Source organism: Lepidochelys olivacea, assembly GCF_965140295.1.
Source record: "Lepidochelys olivacea isolate rLepOli2 genome assembly, chromosome: 10".
Taxonomy (NCBI): domain Eukaryota; kingdom Metazoa; phylum Chordata; order Testudines; family Cheloniidae; genus Lepidochelys; species Lepidochelys olivacea.
In genome coordinates, this window is record NC_140420.1 from 22,557,158 (window position 1) to 22,577,169 (window position 20,012).

General features: G+C 42.6%; 1 long non-coding RNA gene across 1 annotated transcript; it reads left to right on the forward strand.

The window, feature by feature from the left end:
* The first annotated feature begins 419 nt into the window (after nt 1-419).
* On the forward strand, nt 420-15,827 carry LOC311527554. The gene is made up of 2 exons (XR_014713365.1): nt 420-524; nt 14,744-15,827. It is a non-coding gene; the product is annotated as an uncharacterized lncRNA (long non-coding RNA).
* The last annotated feature ends 4,185 nt before the right edge of the window (nt 15,828-20,012 follow it).

Here is a 20,012-nt window from a genome sequence, read left to right on the forward strand (position 1 = left end):
TAAAGTGCCTAAAACCACTATAGCTTATTGCTAAAAACAGCCAAGTCAGCAGGCTGTAAATTTTTTAGGCCATTCAGCAGTCTCAGTTTAACCAAGGCGGGGGTGGGTGTGTGTGTGTGTGTGTGTGTGTGTTTGTGTGCGCGTGCACGTGCCAGCCACAGAGAGGGCAGCTTGACGCCGTATCCTTCCTGATAAGAATTGTGTTGAAGTTGCTGATACATGCATCTTAGAAGAGCAGGATGTGCCCCAGGAATGTCTATTGGGGCCTCAAGGCTGCAAACTCTGGAAAAACCCATACCTGGTTAATCGATAATCAGAAGGAACCTCTCACTTGACCATTGAAACTGCTTACTTAACAAATTTGCTTTAAGCTACATGTCATTCTATTACTAATGTATAAATAAGGGGAAAAAGTTTGAGGTAGGGAGACTCTTTAGGACTGGACTCTCCCTCTGGATGCATCTTGTGTTCCCCACTAGCAGACGGGCTGCTGCTGTACCACTCGAGAGCCACACTCAGCTTTGGTAATTATCAAGGGTTGGGAGTGTTTTACTAACCTATTGCAGACATGTGTATAAGTGCTTGAGACTAAGTAAAGTTTAGCTTTAAGTGAAAGCACTCTTGTGTTGTCCTGTTTGTGCCAGCCATCTATCGGTCGGACAGCCGTGTCTCCCGATTTATTTCCTGACACCACCTCGCATTGAGTAAAAGTTACCAAGAGCTTTGGGTTGAAAGAACCCCGGGTTACAGTTTCAATATCTTGAGTTATTGACCTTTTTTCCTCCTCAGTTGTACTTAACTGCTTGTTACTTTAAGGAGCATTAGTTTGCATTTTCCATGTATTCCTAAACAGGTTTCTGCTCCTCCTCATTGTTCTGCATTTACAATGTACACTTGAGACTAAGACCATCAGAGTATGTTGGCATGTACTGCCTTCCTACTACTTTTTTTTTTAAGAATCATAAGCAGAAACGTTGGAAATCACACATTAGCACAGTGTTCAATTTAAACTATAGCCAAAGAGCTTTGACTGTCATGCACTTCAAAGAGTTGGCAAACCATCATGCAGTATTCTTCCAAGCTCTGATTAATTTCCATACTGGTGAATCATGACCATCAAAAGCCATTCTGTGAAAAAAAATTCTGCAGGAACTGGCTCTGTCTTAAGAATTTCAATCAAGCACATTAATAAAAATAGAGCCACATAAGTACAGCCAAACTGTGCTTCAGCAAGATCTAAAGTTGGCCCAATTTTTTCTGCCTGAGACCCTAGCCATAGGGCTGGTATTTTCACCATACAAGTTGCTTGCTATGATGCACCTGCTAGAATGGAGATGTTAATTCCAGGTACTGGTTTGTAGTGGGGTGTTACCCACTCCAGCCCTGACAGGGTTGGAACAAGCCCTTGGAGAGGGCTGGAGGGTTAGGAGAACAGCCCAGGCTGAGTGGGAAGCAGACTCAGTTGGGACCACGCCACAGTTAGGGCTCAGCTGGCCCTTATAAGTGGGCAGGGAGCCAGAAGCAAACAGACTCTCTCTCTCTAGCTCTGAGAGGGAGGGACCTGGTTGCAGAGACCTGAATAGAGGACCCAGTTTGGAGCAGGGCTGGGGAGCTCTGGCCTAGGAAAGCCCCAGGCTGCAGGCCTGGGAAGGTTTATTAGGTATGGGGATTGCAGAGGCAGCCATAGATAGGCAGAGGCAGCAAGTCCAAACCCCTTCACCTGTGATGAGTGGCTGATATGCTGCAGTCTGCCCAGGGAGTATGGTTAAGGCTGAGGTGAAGGTTAAGGCTGAGGTTAAGAAGCCAAGGCTGAGGTGAAGTGGAGATAGTGGGTTGGGGGTTCCCCAGGAAGGGAAGACCCAGAGGCAGAGTATAGGGTTACTGCCAGAGGGGCAGCACCCCAGACAAAGGGGCACCGGGGTCTGTGAGAGACAGGGGGGCCAGAGCTGTGGTGGCCTGCAGAGGGTGCTCCAGCAGCTGGTGAGCTAATTCCCAAGGATGACCAACAGGAGGTGCTGCAGGGGTGAGTCTGCTCCTTTACAAGGTTTAACTAATTTCTGTCTCATTACCAAACTTTAATGCACAAGCCTCTTTAACTCTTGTTACCATTTCCTCTCAGTGCATTCCTCCTTCACTGAATTTTAAACTGTCTCAAAAAACTCATGACAGAGCAAACTTACAAAAACCCTGCCATTGAGCTTGTAGAAAATGCAACTGCATGCAAGTGGCAGAATTCAAAGCTAATGAAAAAACTGTTAATATCTACAGTGAGATCACTTTATCACAATTGCTTTCTGAGTAAAATCTCCGTTCTCCATGTGACGGGCAATCCAAAGGCCAGACTGCTGAGAGTGCTTCAGATAGAAAGAGAGGGGAAATGGGAGGAAGGGAACATGGATCAAGAACCTATAAAAACTGTTATATGGCTAGCAAACTTATCATCTTTAACAAGATCTGTGACTGCCTGTAGACCAAAGACCTGCTTGATGACAGCCATTAACACCTTCCAGAATAATGTAACTTTCTTTTAGTTTAGGATTTTTGTAGGCAATTTTGAGGTGTGGTTTTTGTTTTGTTTTTTAATAAATAAAAAACCCAAACCAAATTCTATTATGTGCAACTGTAACAACCCCTCACGCCCCAGGTCATGCCTCATGAGCAGGATTTCAACCTTGAACCTTCAGGAATGCATCACAGAATTCTACCACTTGAGCTACAGAACATCAGCTGGCAGCAGGAGAAAGCAGTTATCCTGGGGTGGCGTGGGAGGAAATGGCTTACTAGGTCCAGAGGGTGGGTCAGGGGACAGCAGGACTTGAAAAACCTCAGGAGTACCATATGGTGCCCGCAGAGAAGCAGATGGGTTGGTGGAGCCAAATACTGGGTCAAGAAAGGTTAGTCTACCATCCAGACCCCACTACCGCTCCTCCAAAAGTTCACAGGTGTTTACAGTGCAGTAACTGCTGCTGCTTTAGTGGTGGTGTGGGCCCTGGTAAGTGTTCCTTGTTAAGATCTGCAAAAACAGGACCACATTTGTAGTGCACACCACCATACTTTATTGGTCCTACAAAACACAGGAATTATGCCATATTTTTCTTGTGTGCAATCGACTACCACCTCATCTATTAATTATGTATGAAGAGCTCTCTCTCCTGTATAAAGCACTCCTGTGACAATTTCAGGGCTTTTCTACATGAACATTCAGTTCACAGCAATCTACCCCACAATAGCCTACCCCAGACTAATTGTCTCCATAGACACTGTTGACACACATTAGGAGTTCGTTAATGAATTTTGATCTAGTTCTCTTTGAAACAAGATTAGATCAAAGCTCGTTAAACTGTTAATGTACTTCAGCAGGATCTACACAGGCAGTCTGCTGCAGGCTAGTATGGAGTATATTCACGCCCCCTGCTTTCCATGAACTAAATGTTTGTGTGATGAGACCTCAGATTTTTTTTATTTATTTTTTCTTGTTTTTTTTTAGAAAATCATGTAATTATTACTTTGGCATACATTTTCCTAAAGCATGGAAATGGAAGGAAAATGGTGATTTTTTTCTGAGCAGTTTAATCTCAGAAAAATCTAAATGGAATTTCGTGGGGCAAAGAAAAGGTATTTCATTAGCCCAAGGGCTTTCACCCTGCCAAATTTCAAATGCCAGTTACAAACAATAGAAGCATTCGAGCTTTTAAAAAAAAAAATCACAAGAATCCTTTATAATAGTAAGTATACGGGTTGTTAGCTCCTCCTATAATAAAGGAATGAGCCCAGTGGTAAGCCTGGAACTCACTTTGGCACTGGACAAGCACATAAAGATGCCAGCTAAGAGCAATGTGCACATTATAATGGCAGTCTGAGGAAACAAAGAGTGATAGTATTTGGCATCTCTATGGGAGCTATCAGTGTCCCTTCCTTGCCCCTGAGTGGAATGAGCTATCAAAGGACTAAACTTAAGAACCACTGCAGAACTAATAAGAATAAAAACTTGCAGCAGGTGGTACCTCGTACATTTAATTCCAGCCAGAATAACCTCTTCCCCAGGATTCCCGGTTGGGCAAAAGCACTGAGTCTCCAAGTGATTCTAGTGTGATGGGGAAGGGAAAGTGACAGCAAAGCAGCTCAGGCTCAAACACTGCTCCTGCTACAGAGGAGGATTATTAAAATTAGATCCAGTAGACATAGACAATTCTTTCTTGGTGTAGAACAACTGTAGGTGATCCCTAAAAATCTGACTAGCTAGCCATTTCAACATAGAACATCTGCATTCCATGGAGAGAGACTATAGTGCTGATCCTCTGCAGAACATAAGATCGGCCATACTGGGTCAGACCAAAGGTCATCTAGTATGGTATCCTATCTTCCAACAGGTTTCAGAGTGGTAGCTGTGTTAGTCTGTATCAGCAAAAAACCCGAGGAGTACTTGTGGCACCCTAGACCAACAAATTTATTTGGGCATAAGCTTTTGTGGGCTAAAAACCCTTCATTGGACAGTGGCCAATGCCAGATGCCCCAGAGGGAATGAACAGAACAGGTAATCATCAAGTGAACTATCCCCTGTCACCCATTCCCAGCTTCTAGCAAACAGGCTAGGGACGCCATTCCTACCTGTCCTGGCTAATAGCCATTGATGGGCCTATCCTGCATGAATTTATCTAGTTCTTTCTTGAACCCTGTTATAGTCTTGGCCTTCACAACATTGTCTGGCAAAGAGTTCCACAGGTTGACTGTGCATTGAATGAAGAAATACTTTCTTTTGTTTGTTTTAAATCTGCTGCCTACTGATTTCATTTGGTGATCCCTAGCTCTTGTGTTATGAGAAGGAGTAAATAACATTTCCTTATTAATTTCTCCACACCAGTCATGATTTTTACAGACCTCTATCATATCACCCTTCCCCCCCACAACTGCGACGTCTCTTTTCCAAGCTGAAAAGTCCCAGTCTTAATAATCTCTCTTCATATGGAAGCTGTTCCATACCCCTAATCATTTTTGCTGCCCTTTTCTGTACCTTTATAATTTCAATACATCTTTTTTGAGATGGGGCGACCACATCTGCATGCAGTATTCAAGATCTGGGCATACCATGGATTTATATAGAGGCAATCTGATATTTTCCATCTTATCTATCCCTTTCTTAATTATTCCCAGCAGTGTTAGATTTTTTTGACTGCCATTGCACATTGAGTGGATGTTTTCAGAGAACTATTCACATTGACTCCAAGATCTTTCTTGAGTGGTAACAGATAATTTAGACCGTATCATTTTATATGTATAGTTGAAACCTGTCATAATCCCAGAGTAGCAGCCATGTTAGTCTGTATCTGCAAAAAGAATGTATCCCAGTCTTTATGCAACAAATTTTTGGGTGGCTTATGCTGGGCATACAACACGTGCCTGAGCCTGCACACATGCTTTAGCAACTTTACACTTGGCCCTTAGCAGTCAATGCACTGAAGAGGCCTGTTTGCACAACCAGGTCTTCAAGGTGGGTAGAATCCGTTTGCATTGCAGGGCTATTCTGGTGAGCAATTGAACTCCCATGAAAGGGATTTTAAAGTTTCCTCTCATGGCTCTCAACTAGCCGAGGCGCCTCTATGCAGAACTGGAAAGATGGGTAGAGAATGATTAAATTAGGCTTGAATAAAGACTGGGAATGGATGTGTCATTACACAAAGTAAAACTATTTCCCCATGTTTGTTTGTTCCCCCCTACTGTTCCTCACACGTTCTTGTCAACTGCTGGAAATGCCCATCTTGATTATCACTACAAAAGGTTTTTTCTTTCCTGCTGGTAATAGCTCACCTTACCTGATCGCTCTCGTTGCAGTGTGTAACACACCCATTGTTTCATGTTCTGTGTATATAAAATCTTCCTACTCTATTTTCCACTGCATGCATCTGATGAAGTGGGCTGTAGCCCATGAAAGCTTATGCTCAAATTTGTTAGTCGCTAAGGTGCCACGAGTACTCCTGTTCTTTTAGTTGGGATTATGTTTTCCAATGTGCATTACTTTGCACTTATCAACATTGAATTTCATCTGCCATTTTGTCACCCAGTTTTGTGAGATCCCTTTGTAACTCTTCACAGTCGGCTTTGGACTTAACTATCTTGAGTAGTTTTGTATCTGCAAATGTTTCTACCTCACCATTTACCCCTTTTTTCCAGATCACTTATGAATATGTAGAGTAGTACTGGTCCCAGTACAGACCCCTGGGGGACACCACTATTTACATGTCTTCATTTTGAAAACTGATAATTTGTTCCTACCCTTTGTTTCCTGTCTTTTAACCAGTTACTGATCCATGAGAGGATCTTCCCTCTTATCCCATGACAGCTAACTTTGCTTAAGAGCCTTTGCTGATGGACCTTGTCGAAGACTTTCTGAAAAACTAAGTATGCTGTATCCACTGGATTCCCCCTTGTCCACATGCTTGTTGACCCCCTGAAAAAATTTTAGTAGATTGGTAAGGCATGATTTCCCTTTACAAAAAACATGTTGACTCTATCCCAACAAATCATGTTCATCCATGTCTGACAATTCTGTTCTTTACTATAGTTTCAACCAGTTTGCACAGTACTGAAGTCAGGCTTACCGCCCTGTAATTGCCAGGATCACCTCTGGAGCCCTTTTTAAAAATTAGTGTCATATTAGCTATCCTCCAGTCATAGAATCCTAGAACAGCTGGGTTGGAAGGGACCTCAGGAGGTCATCTAGTCCAACCCCCTGCTCAAAGCAGGACCAATCCCCAACTAAGTCAACCCAGCCAGGGTTTTGTCAAGCCTGACCTTAAAAACCTCAAAGGAAGGAGATTCCTCCACCTCTGTAGGTAACGCATTCCAGTGCTTCTCCACCCTCCTGGTGAAAGTTTTTCCTAATATCCAACCTAAACCTCCCCCACTGCAACTTGAGAGCATTACTCAGTCATTTGGTACAGAAATGGATTTAAACGATAGTATTCACCCAAGAGTTCTGAAACCTATCTGGTCCTGGTGACTTATTACTGTTTAATTTATCAATTTGTTTCAAAACCTCTTCTAATGACACCAACTCAATCTGAAACAGTTCCTCAGATTTGTCACCTAAAAAGAGTGGCTCAGGTGTGGGAATCTCCCTCACATCCTCAGCCAGGAAGACCGATGCAAACAATTCATTTAGTTTCTCTGTAGTGGTCTTATCGTCCTTGAGTGCTCCTTTAGCATCTTATCCAGTGGCCCCACTGGTTGTTTAGCAGGCTCCTCGCTTCTGATGTACTTAAAAAAACAAAAACAAAAAAACCCCTGCTTTTACTTTTTGAGTCTTTGGCTAGCTCTTCTTCAAATTCTTTTTTGGCCTTCCTAATTATATTTTTACACCTCATTTGCCAGAGCATACCAAATGCCATTTGCTTTAGTCAGGGAGAATTAGGAGTGGGAATCCAATTAACAATTATATTTACAACTTAACCGGGACTTCATTGTACTTGCTGCCTTAATCCTCTTTTGTGCGCGCGCGCACACACACAGATTTAATGCCTTCATTGACTTTAACATACAGTTCTATAAACATGAATCCAGTGACCTTGCAAACTTTGAAGTAATGTAAGCAAACTTTTATATTAAACACATTCATACTAAGCAAAGCCCTTTTAAGACCAGCAAACCATAGAGCCTTTATCTCACCTCCTTACAAAATGATTACAGCTTTCCAAAGTAAAGTGTAAGAATTTTACAGCAATTAAAATCACGAACTCAAATTAAATCAAGATGAATGCTGAAAGCAATAAATACATATTTGAGCTTAAATATCAATGTATTTATATGAATACAATTGTTCACATTGCTTATAACTTTCATTTCACACACACAAAAAATCACAATACGTAAAAAATAATCAGTTTGTATAAATGTAAGCAAAAACAAGCATTCCTTTATTTACTCTGGAAGTATCAAACCAGTGTTTTGTACTGAGACAAGAAGTATTCTAGCAATAATGAATTTTGAAATGTTGTAGACACCTCAGTGACATATATTGGTCATCACAACGGGACTAAGCCTCTCAATGTTTATCTTTATAAACAAAGGATCACTTTTAGTTGCACGAATGAACAAATGCATCCTGGAAGTATGAACTATATATATTTTTCACACACTCACACTCAAAAAACCCTACATTAAAAGCACATTAATATTGCAAAGTCAATCTCTCAAAGTAGGAAATACAGTACTACAGGTTCCCTCTCTTCTCACATGAAAAAATTTCTATGAAAATCATAAAAAGAAAAGGAGTAATTGTGGCACCTTAGAGACTAACCAATTTATTTGAGCATAAGCTTTCGTGAGCTACAGCCACTTCATCAGATGCATTCAGTGGAAAATACAGTGGGAAGATTTATATACATAGAGAACATGAAACAATAGGTGTTACATTCACACTGCAATGAGAGTGATCACTTAAGGCGAGCTATCACCAGCAGGAGAGCGGGGGGAGGGGGAGCCTTTTGTAGTGATAATCAAAGTGGGCCATTTCCAGCAGTTGACAAGAACATCAGAGGAACAGTGAGGGGGTTGAGGGGGGGGCAATAAACATGGGGAAATAGTTTTACTTTTCCTCTGATGTTCTTGTCAACTGCTGGAAATAGCCCACTTTGATTATCACAACAAAAGGCGGCACCCCCCCCACACACACACACAGTCCCCCAGCTCTCCTGCTGGTGATAGCTTGCCTTAAGTAATCACTCTCATTGCAGTGTGTATGGTAACACCCATTGTTTCATGTTCTCTATAAATCTTTCCACTGTATTTTCCACTGAATGCATCTGATGAAGTGAGCTGTAGCTCACGAAAGCTTATGCTCAAATAAATTGGATAGTCTCTAAGGTGCCACGAGTACTCCTTTTCTTTTTGCAAATACAGAGTAACACGGCTGTTACTTTGAAACCTATGAAAATCATGTGGTTCCAGCTCCTATCACTTTCTTGTGGGAGATACAAATACTATATTCAAACAGACTATGATTCTGAGAGACTTCCCCTTCTTTTGCATTCAGCCAGCTGAATGCAATTGTGCTTTTGTGGTACTGTACCAAATGTCCCTTTTTAATATAAATAAATCTGAAGGATTGCTATGAGGCCTTTGTAAGATTACATGTGATGCATTTTACCTTTTTCAGTAGTAATTGTATCCATATTAATTAAAACACTACAGTACAAAAACTGGGTAAAGATTAAAATCTTGAGCCTTTTCAGTGGTGGAATCCACATACAATTATGTTAAGGAGTCTAGTGGCTGAATGAAAGGCAGCATAAAAGGGAAGTTAATTACCTTATTGTCACAGGAATTCTTTGAGATATGTGGTTCCTATCTGTATTCCACTGTGGGCATGTGTGCATTTCATGAGACTGGAGAATTCTTGCAGGCAATGTTCTTTGGTTCATGCCGGTGCTCCTGCTCTCCTCATACTCTGCACCATGGGGATAAAAGGAGAGGTGGACTGATGACCTCTTTGGTTCCTTCTCTGCCATGAATCTTGCCAAGAGAGGAAGGAGGGCAGGTAGTAGAATACAGATAGGGACAACAAATCTTGAAGAACTTCAGTTACAATAAAATAATTAACTTCCCGTTCCTCTTCAAGTGCTGGTCCCAGTGTGTATTTCACTTAGGGTGACTGAGAGGAGGAGAGTGAGAGCATGCACGTGGTACAGCTACTCATACAACTGCTGCCCCACAGGACACATTTGTGGAGGAGTCCTGGACCCAGGCATAATGTCTTGAGAATGTGTGGATAGAACTCCAAGTAGCTGCCCTGCAAATGTCAAGTTATGGGCACCTGTTGGAGTGATGCCACTGTGGCTGTTTGTGGCCTCGTTGAATGAGCCCTTACCCTGTCTGGAGGAGGGAGATCTGTCAATCGATAACAGAGCAGGATACAGCCAGAGATCCTCTTAAGAGATCCTCTGAGATGAAATAGCTAGACCTTGGACTTTTTCTGCTACAGCAACAAACAGTCTAGGTGATTTTCTGATTGATCTAGTTCTTTGCAGGTGAAATGCTAATGTTTGTTGCATGTCGAGGGGAAAATACAGGTAAGTGAGTTGACTGTTTATGTGAAAATCTGAAATTATCTTAGGAGTGATTTTTGGATGTAGTCGTAAGTGAGACTGTTGTTATGGAATACTGTATATGGTGGATCAGCCATTCATTAGAGCTCCAAATTTGCCAGCCCACCTGGCCAAGGTGATGGCACCAAAGGCAACCTTCACTGACCGGAGGGATACAGATCATTGGAGCCAGAGGTTCAAAGGGTGGCTTAGTGAGTACCAAAGCATTAGGTTAAGATCCCAGTCCAATCTTGGTTTCCTTAACCATAGAAAGGTTCTCATCAGACCTCTCAAGAATCTGGCCATCACTGGGTGAGTAAAGCTAGAGTAACTGTCTGATGGTAGGTGGCACGTGCTGACTGCTACTAGATGAACCCTAGAGAGCTAAGGGAAAGACTGTCATCTTGAAACTAAGACAGTCTTAAATAGTGGAAATATCCAGTATTTCTGGAGATATGATTTTGCTGGGCCTAGAGAGAGAAATGTTTTTACTTACATAGCTAACTTTCTGCTGTACTCCATTCTGCTATCATTAAGAATGGATGCACAGCTTCAGACTAGGAATGATCTAGATTTGATGACCATCCAACTACCAAGTCATGAGATGAAGTGCATCCAGGTTGGGATGCCTGACTCTACCACTCTCCTGGGTCAAGAGATCCAGGAAGGACTGAATGCTTATAAATGGGTGGGACAATATCTGCAGGAGACTAGGAAACCAGAATTATTTGGGCCATTTAAGGGTGACTTGAGCCCTGTCCAGTTGCATCTTCTGTAGACCATGAGATAGTACAGGGATGGGAGAGAAGGCATAGTTGAAATTATCTTACAAATGCAGTAGAAAAGCATCACTGACTGCTTTCCTTGAGCAACCCTGGAAAAATAGCTTTCATTTCCTGTTTGCCTGTGTGGCAAACCGGTCCCAAATGAGGTTTTCCCACTGAGTGAAAATGTTGCTCACCAATTAATTGGATAGCCTTCTGAGGCAGTCTGCCAGCGAATTTTGTATTCCTGGAAGGTACACTTGCCAATAGAGTGATATGGTTTTTGATACACCAGTTGCAAAAGGTGACTGCTTTTATACACAGGAGAATGTGTCTCACTCTTCTCTGCTTGTTTAGAATACAGTTATGTTGTCTGACATTGAGTACATGATGAGACTGGATGAATAATAGAAATGTTTTGCAATTCTTTCGGACTGCCCAAAGTTCCGAAGATTTACATGCATTCTTGTTTCTCAGGGCATCCAAGTGCTCAATGCCATGTGACTGTCCATGTGGGCTCCCCAGCCTATCAGAGGGATCTGTAATTATCATCTTGTCATGGGTGGGGGACAGGAACGAACACTCATACACACTTGTCCAGAATCTTTCCACCACGTTAGTGAGACCCTTTTACTGGTGGGAACTGTCACTCTAGTGTTTATGCTGTGCTTACTTGGTTTGGAGCCAAGCCTGCAGGCAATGGAGGTGAAGCCTGGTGAACAGTGTGATGTAAGTACATGACACCATGTGCCCCAGGAGAGAGGCAAATCTGAACCAATATTTGAAGGTTATGCACAACCTGGTGTATATATCAGGCTGCATATGGTGTGAAATCAATCCACTAGGAGATAAGCCCTCAATCAGACTGAGTTTAGAGTTGCTCCTATCAATTCTGTAGTCTGCATTGGGGTCAGGACAACAAACTTTTCCATGTTCAGACAGACTCCTAGGGATGACAGAAGATGAAGCAATAATGAGGTTGATGAAAAGGCTTCTAAGCTTGTTCTGCCACTGAGTGCCTAAACGGGAAGATGGTGAAGCCACTCCCTTTGAACTGTGCAACTCCTACTTGAAACACTACGGTGAAGACCCTGGGTGCTGTTGCTAGACTGAATGGAAGCACCCTGTATTGACAGTGGTCAGGACCCACCATGAATCTGAGGAATTTTCTGTGGGCATAATGAATGTTCATGTTAAAGTATACATCTTTCATATTGAGGGCTGTGAACTATGTCCCCTTTTCCAAAGACAGTATTATTGATGCCAGGGTAACCATATGGAATTTTAGTTTGCTAATAAAAAATGTTGTCATTGCATGTAAAGAATGGGTCTCTACCCTCTCTTCCTTTTTGGGAACTAGGAAATATTTAGAATAGAACCCTACCACTCCCAGCTGCAGGAGAAGATTACCTCCTGGAAGAGGATCACCTCATGACAATTGTTCCTGAAAAGAGTCAGTGAAGGGGACTTTACAGAGAGTGGGGAAAGAAACTTGATGGTATAGCTAGAATAGATGAGATCCAGCACTTCAGTTGTGGGACAAGAGTGCTAGACAGCCACCAAAGGATGTGTGAGAACTGCATGAAAATGGCATCAACAGTGGTTAGCAACTCCTGGGCATCCCATCAAAAATGTCTTTTGGCATGGGTTAGGTTGGGTTGATGTGGAAAGTGCAGGGTATTGTGAATCTTGCACCTTCTCCCTTTTATGAAGGAGGTTCATAAGATTGCTGGTGGTAAAAACGGCTGAGCCATAGGCGTTGGAATATTTGTGGTATTTTCTCTTTGGTGCTGGTGTATGTATACCTAGGAAGCAGAGGGTTGCTCTGGAGTCCTTTAGTGAAAACAAAGTCTCATCTATCTTTTTGCTGAAAAGGTTGGCCTTATTGAAGGACAAGTCCTTCACAATGTTCTAGAAATCCTGGATAAAACCCAGTGTTTCCCATGATTCCCGTCGCATGACAATGGCAGTTGTCATTGACCTTGATGTGGTGTCAGCTGCATCAACCACAGATTGCAGTGAAGTTCTGGCCCACCAGCTTGTCTTCATCAGTAAGGACCTGATACTGAGCTTGGTTCTGCTGAAGTAATTTATCCTTAATCTAGGAATTTTGAATCCTTCACAAAAATCACACTTAGCCAACAATGCTTGATAGTTCAGTATTCTAGACTGGAGGCTAGAGGAAGTAAACCTCCTCATCAAAGAGGGTGGCTGCCTGGATCTTTCTGTGGCAGCCTGAACAACTAGGGAGTTTGGTTCAGTAAAGTGGTACTCTGCTTCCTTTGCCAGAGCAAAGTAATGCTTCTTAGCCCTCATGGTGGTAGGAACATATGTTGCCAGTGTATGCCATATAGTTCTTGCCGGTTCATTCACTAGGAGTGTTATCTGGCTGGAGCCTGTGGGTTGCAGGGTGTCTAGGGGCTTGTGTTTTGTGTCCTGAACCTCCTCTACAGAGATTTGGAGCTTCACCTGCACCATGCATAGCAGCTCTTGGAATTGCTTGTGATCATCCAGAGGGGATGGCAAAGCTGGAGTGACTGCCTCATCAGGAGATGAGGTTACCCTTGTTGGTACTGTTGAAACTCTTAGGTCCATCTCATAGTCTTCCTCTTCTATATGGTCAAGAGGAAGCTTTAGTTGCTTTCTTGGATGGGAGGTGATATGACTCCTATTAGATAGCGCAGACCCTGCAAATCAGGTGTATGGGTACCATGAATAGTACCAACAGGAGTGATTGCAGCTGGGTTGTGGAGGTCCCCAAGACATGGGGAACCATTGGTTCTGAGGGGGGTTTCCTAATTTGGATGGAGGCTGGTACCAAGAAGCTCTTGATCTCCTGTCTGAACTATCTCCCACAGAGAAGGCAATGACAGTTCCTCTGGTATGTCTGCTTCCCCCAATGATGAGAAGGCCAGATCCAGGTGAATTGGTGGAGCTGTTGGTTCCATCAAAGGAAAGACCAGACAGCTAATTGGGCTGGAGGATAGATCTCTCCCTTAGCGCATATCTTCTGTTGATATTTTGTTGAGGTCAAAATCTCCCTGGTAAGTGACAGTCCTGACAGCAGGAGAAATTGCAGATCCAGGAGAACACAGATGTCCACCAAAGAGGCGTATCTCTCCACTCTTCTTGGATTGTGTAGGGTTCTGTCTTCCTGTACAGATAAAACTTGTATATAAAGGCTCTGGGTTGACTGACCCATATGGGTCTGTCAAGACAGTACCACCAGTGGTTAAGGTTCCTGACCTGGACAATATCCCTGGCGGTGTTTTTTGCTGGTGCAGAGCCTGGTACTTACAGATCCTTGCTCACATGTCTTTTTATCATGGGCCTTGGATTTAGGAAGTTCTAAGTCTTTGGGAGCTGGGTACAAAGATTTGCCCAACCTGGATGGAGTCGGAGAAATCCATCCTCTTAGGAGTGGACTTAGAGGGGGATTTGCTCTTGTGCTTATGAGAGCATTCCCTGCTCTTCTGATGAAACTCTGACAGTGGGTCCATAATCATAATCTCTGTCGCTCCTGAGTCAGGCCTCATGCTAGAAGGTGCGCTCCTTTATGATGATGCCTGATAGTTAGACCCAGTCTGGGTCTGACTGGGACCTCAGTCTTTTCCCTGGAGGTGCTTTTTTAAGCTGGAATTCCTGTGCCTTTTGGGTCTGGCTAGAGAAGGAGTGACAAATACTGCACCTCGGAGATATATGTACTTCTCCAAGATGGTACAGGCAGTGCTGAGGTGTCACTGCTGACTTAGAGAGTGCAGAGGCAGGAGAGGTAGTTTTTAAGACCCAGTACTGTACTGGGAGCCAGAAGGGGATTCCCTGGGTGGGGAACATAACTACTAACTAGTTTAATAAAACTAACACTAAAGACAAAACTAACAAATTTTGAAATATTTACAGATTTGAAAACCAGGAGGCTGAAGAGAAAAGGAGAAGCTTTGGACACTGGAGGTTCCAACTTAGGTCATGCAGCAGTAAGGAGGAACTGAAAAGGTGGTCTGTTCACTCTACCCCTCATACCTTCGGTACAAAGCATGAGGAGAGTACCAGCTCAGGCACAGACCACTGGACCATACTTTCAAGAGTTCTGTGGTCTCAGGCACACAGAGCACCTGTGTATCCACAGTGGAATACAGACCGGGACCAGCACTCAAAGAAGAATGTAGTGTATTCTGGATAACTTGTTTGAAATAGGAGGGTTTCCAATGCATTCAGAAACATGAACTGGCTTTCTTTGTACTAGAAGTTTCAAAAATTTGAGCTTAAAAAAAGTTGGTTTGGATGGTTTATGAGCTGGATTGTTTATGAGAATAAAATTGATTAGGTCAATATTTCAGGAAGCTATGAATGGGCCCCTAAATTAGCAGATATCTAAAATGATTGTAGGGACATCAAGAGTAACTATCATTTAACAAAACTCCTTGATTAGTTACCATCACTAGGCACAAAGGGTAAAGTAAATTACATATCTGAGGCAGGCTCAGCTGGGCTGACACATTATGGCTTTCACAGCTGGGGAAATGCCTTTTACAGACTGGTCTGACAAAAGTAACTGCAACAGCAATAATGTAAATAGGGGACACATTTAGGTTTCTTTAGTCTCACTGCCCACACAACAATAAATTCCTTTTGACAAACCTGTCTGCTTTCAGGTGGCCAGACACTGACTTGCAGTTGTGAGTACATTACTGGCAGATTGGCACCTGTTCTACTACAGCTTCCCGCTGGGACATATACTTCATCAGGGATTAAGCCAGCTGGGCTTCTGGAATGTTATACACAGGTTTTTGCCACACAAGTAATGATTTCAGGACTTCAGGTTTATCTCCTAGAATATATAAAGAGGCATATAGACTGTTTATAACCATTTTTTTCCCCTACACATATATGATGGCTTTGCATTTTGATACAGTATGAGGGGAAAAAAGGTTGCACTGACTTATCTCAGAACTAAAGATCTGCACATGTGGATACTGTCACTGAACTCAACTGGTGAGGAGGTGTGTTTGTTTCTTGTATTCATTATGATCCCTCTCTAGATCTAAAATAACTAGGGATGCTTAGGTCTCAGAGTTCTACGCAGGAGAATAAAAAAAAGTAAACCACCACCTTCTTTGAGGAAAAAGTACACTATGGAGAAGAAATGGATGCAGCCACTCGTGCTGACTTTTCAAAATGCTGGGGGGTGCTTGACCCCTGGCTCTGCTTCAGGCCACACCCCCGCCCCACCCCTTCCCCCAAGGCCCCACTGTGCCCTGCCTCTTCCCAACCAGTTTTGCCCCCTCCGCAGAGCTTGCCTCAGCCTCACTCCTCCCCCAGAGCCTCCTGAATGCTATGAAACAGCTGATTGCACTGGGCAGGAAGCACAGGGAGGGAGAGGGAGGTGCTGATCTGTGGGGCCCACTGGCAAGTGGGAGGCACCGGGGGGAAGCTGATAGGGGTGCTGCCAGTGGGAGCTCAGCAACCATCATTTTTTCCCCATGGGTGCTCCAGCCCTGGGGCACCCACTAAGTCGATGCCTATGAATGCTGCAGATACACTAATGATAGAGAGGATGTGAGGTGAATTCATTTGTAAACAGACAAGTGTCTTATCTTCCTGGGTTGCAAATCAAACGGTCAGTGACCAGAGCAGGGCTGTCCTTAAGGCATGGCAAGCAGGGCAATTGCCTGAGGCCTAACACCACAGAGGGCCACACAAAACTAAATTGCATGCTTCAGCCCCAACTCACCTCAGTGGGCCACCCAGCATGTGGGTCAGTGTCAACACCTCCACAACCAGCGCTGGCTCCGCCCCATTGCACATGCCTTCCATGGGGGCCTGCTCCTTAGTTTCTGCCCTGGGCCCTAGTGAGGCTAACGCCAGCCCTAGACCAGATGCATCATTCAAAGACATTTTGTTGAGAGCAGGCCACATTTACAAGACTGTGTGCGTTTCTAAAGTGTGACCACTTATGCCCTTCTTTGATTTGCATGTAGACTATCAAACTCTCATTGGAGCAGGCCCAGGATCCATTCTCATTTCAATCAGTGAATCCCTAATTTACACACAGTCCCATAAATTTTGTTCATGTTGATGACATATTTGCCTTGTTCCTATCCATTATGGGATTTGTTTTCCCAAGGGTGTATTTAATTCTATATTAGTGGTTCCTGTCTTGAGTATTTATAAGTATCTGGAAACCATCAGCTCTTTCTGCAACTTATCTGGAATCCTCTTCCTTTACACAATAATAAAGTAGGGCAGTAATAAAGATGGGTAAACCAAAAGGGAACTGAAAAGATTATGGCACTGATTTTAAAATTGTGGACTATGAAGGGAACAAATGTACACTGTCCGGTGGGCAGGACTCTGTGCTATCTGTAACATTAAGGTATCTGCCTACTGAATTCAGAATTCTGACAGTCAACTCCGCTGATTGACAAATTTAATTCTGAGTACAGTTTTTAAAGGATGATACTGCCTTTACAATTAATAGCCACTGAAGTCCCTACTGTAGTCTACCAGTTTCTCAGAATGTTGATTAGAGATGACAAGCTAGTTTTAAGGGTTATGAAAATCCATGTTGGACCTGAAGTCTAACAAAGTTCATTATCGTAAATATCAGACACACATCATTAACCAAGTAATGACACATTTTTTGTTGTAACACTAGACTGCTAACAGAAGAAAGGGAAGAAGAAGATGGTTAGTATATGATCTCAAAAGTCATTTAGTTTAAGTGCAGCTTTCTAGATTATGCTAGGACTAAGTATTTATTGTAATGCTGCCTAGTACAACTGGGATTGAGCCATGAAATTCAGATTTTACAAAATTTGTAAAATTAATGAAGTGTTCAAATTGTGGGATTAGGCCAGGCCCCCCTCTGCTATGTATCAGAATACACTGCATTTTTTTTAAATAAAAAAAATTAAAATATTGGGATTTATATGGCTGAAAGAATTGGCAACAGGGTACAGAAGTTTTCTCACGTAGTTAGTTGTTAGTGGAAATCTGTGGTCACTATCTGTTGGCTATTTGGTGACCTCAGTAAAGTTTCCAAGTCGTGTCAACAGCAAAAAAATCCACAAAACACTAGATCTGGACATCTTAGCCAAGAGACCCAGGATGGCCATGAGAAACCTATGGATGGGAGACTTCAGTATCTAAGGCTGTCGATCTAGTGCTTTTCATAAGCACTGAACTTACACAAAATATGAAAAGATCATTTTAAAGAGTCAGGGAAAATAGAAATATCCTTTCATGATGAGAAACTAGATCCCAAAAGGAAACTAAATTAGTTATAGCTTAATTGTATAGTTATAATTATAGCTTTCAGGTTTGGTTCTGCACTGACTAAAGCTAATAGCAGAAGTCTGATTTCCATAGGACCATGACTGTTCACTTATTTGGTAACTTTTTTTTCATGTGGGAGAAAGGGAGAAGTGGAGAGGAAACAGAAAATAAGTCAGGAACAAAGAAGAAAACCAGAAAAAGATTTACTGAAACAAAATAGGATTTCCAGTTTTACCAAACCACTCCCTCTCCCAGCTTGTCAGTCATCCTATCTGAATAACCTTGTGTTTATCTAACAAAGTTAAAAGCAGACATGGAAACAAACAAGGGCCATTTGGGATTACCAAAATATGGATCCAAATTTTGCAGCTTGGATCAGAATATTGAATTTTCATAAATTTAGATTTAAAAATATGTAACATTTGAAATAACTGAAATATCCAATTTCCCCTAAAGCAGTGGTTCCCAAACTAGGGACGCCGCTTGTGGAGGGAAAGCCCCTGGCGGGACAGTTTGTTTACCTGCCGTGTCAGCAGGTTCGGCTGATTGCAGCTCCCAGTGGCCATGGTTCGCCGCTCCAGGCCAGTGGGGGCTGCAGGAAGCAGCGCAGGCTGAGGGACATGCTGGCTGCTGCTTCCTGCAGCCTCCATTGGCCTGGAGCAGCGAACCACAGTCACTCGGAGCTGCGATCAGCCAAACCTGTGGACGCGGCAGGTAAACCAGCCTGGCCCAGCCCGCCAGGGGCTTTCCCTGAACAAGCGGCGCCCTTAGTTTGGGAACCACTGCTCTAAAGGTAACTAGAAATTCTGGATTTTTCTGTTGTTGCGTTAAAAGTTGAGAGGTGCATGGATTCAGCAGTGACTGCTGTTGTTTCATGACCTATATGTGATGGAGAATGATATACTAAAATCAGGTTATAGGACAAAGGCTCTTCACAAAGAAAGCTGTACGCTGGATTTTGACACTTAACATTTCAATTTTTCCCTGGAATACAGTTATTGTTTGAAGCCAGAAATGCTTTCTCTGTGCCAACCCCACCTCTTGTTGGCTTTGTGCACCATCCAGAATTAAAATACAAGAAAGTTACACCTCATGAATTAATGGGAACAATACACAAAAAGATTGATAAATTTGGTGTGTGTCACACAGTGTTTACTGTGCAAAAAATGATGCAAAAAAAGATGCAAAAAATTTTAAATGAGGGGAAAGAGAAATGCCTGCAGAGCAGCTCTTTAGGGAATAGCAGGCTGTGAGTTCAACAGATTTCCATTTTGATTGCTGCTAGAAGCACTGTGTTTAGTACATACACCCAAAGGGTGCGGGGGAAGGAACAGTTCTGCTTGCAAATTTGGCATAGCTGAGATTGAGAAAAGCAGCAAATCAAAAACAAGTGTGCAAACAAAACAAAAGAATCAAAACCAAAGCTCTAAATAAGTTTCAAGTAGATTGGTTTTGATAAACTAATCTATTTAGAAACAATTTTGTTTAAGCTTGTTGGGAAAAATTGTTCAACTGAAACCCTGTGTAATGATTTCTAATTGTACATATCCAAAACAATTCAAGTTAACACATGAATATAGTAAGCTAGTAAACCTCATGTTACAAATGTGAAACTATTTTGGCAACTGTAGGAGCTTTCATAGTTATAACATTTCAAATAGAGTATTTTCCCAGTAGGTGAAACTGACATCTGTTACAATTATGGGAGAAACCCTCCCCCCCCCCCCCCGCCACTCTCTTTTGTTTATAACCTACAAAGTAAAAAAAAAAGTGTGTGTGTGTGTCTCTTTCTTTGTGTTTCAGCCTCCTACGAAGAAATTTTGGACCCATTTCTGACCTAATCTAAAGAGCATAAAAGTCCATTCAAGTAACTGAAATTGAACCTGCTTCCACA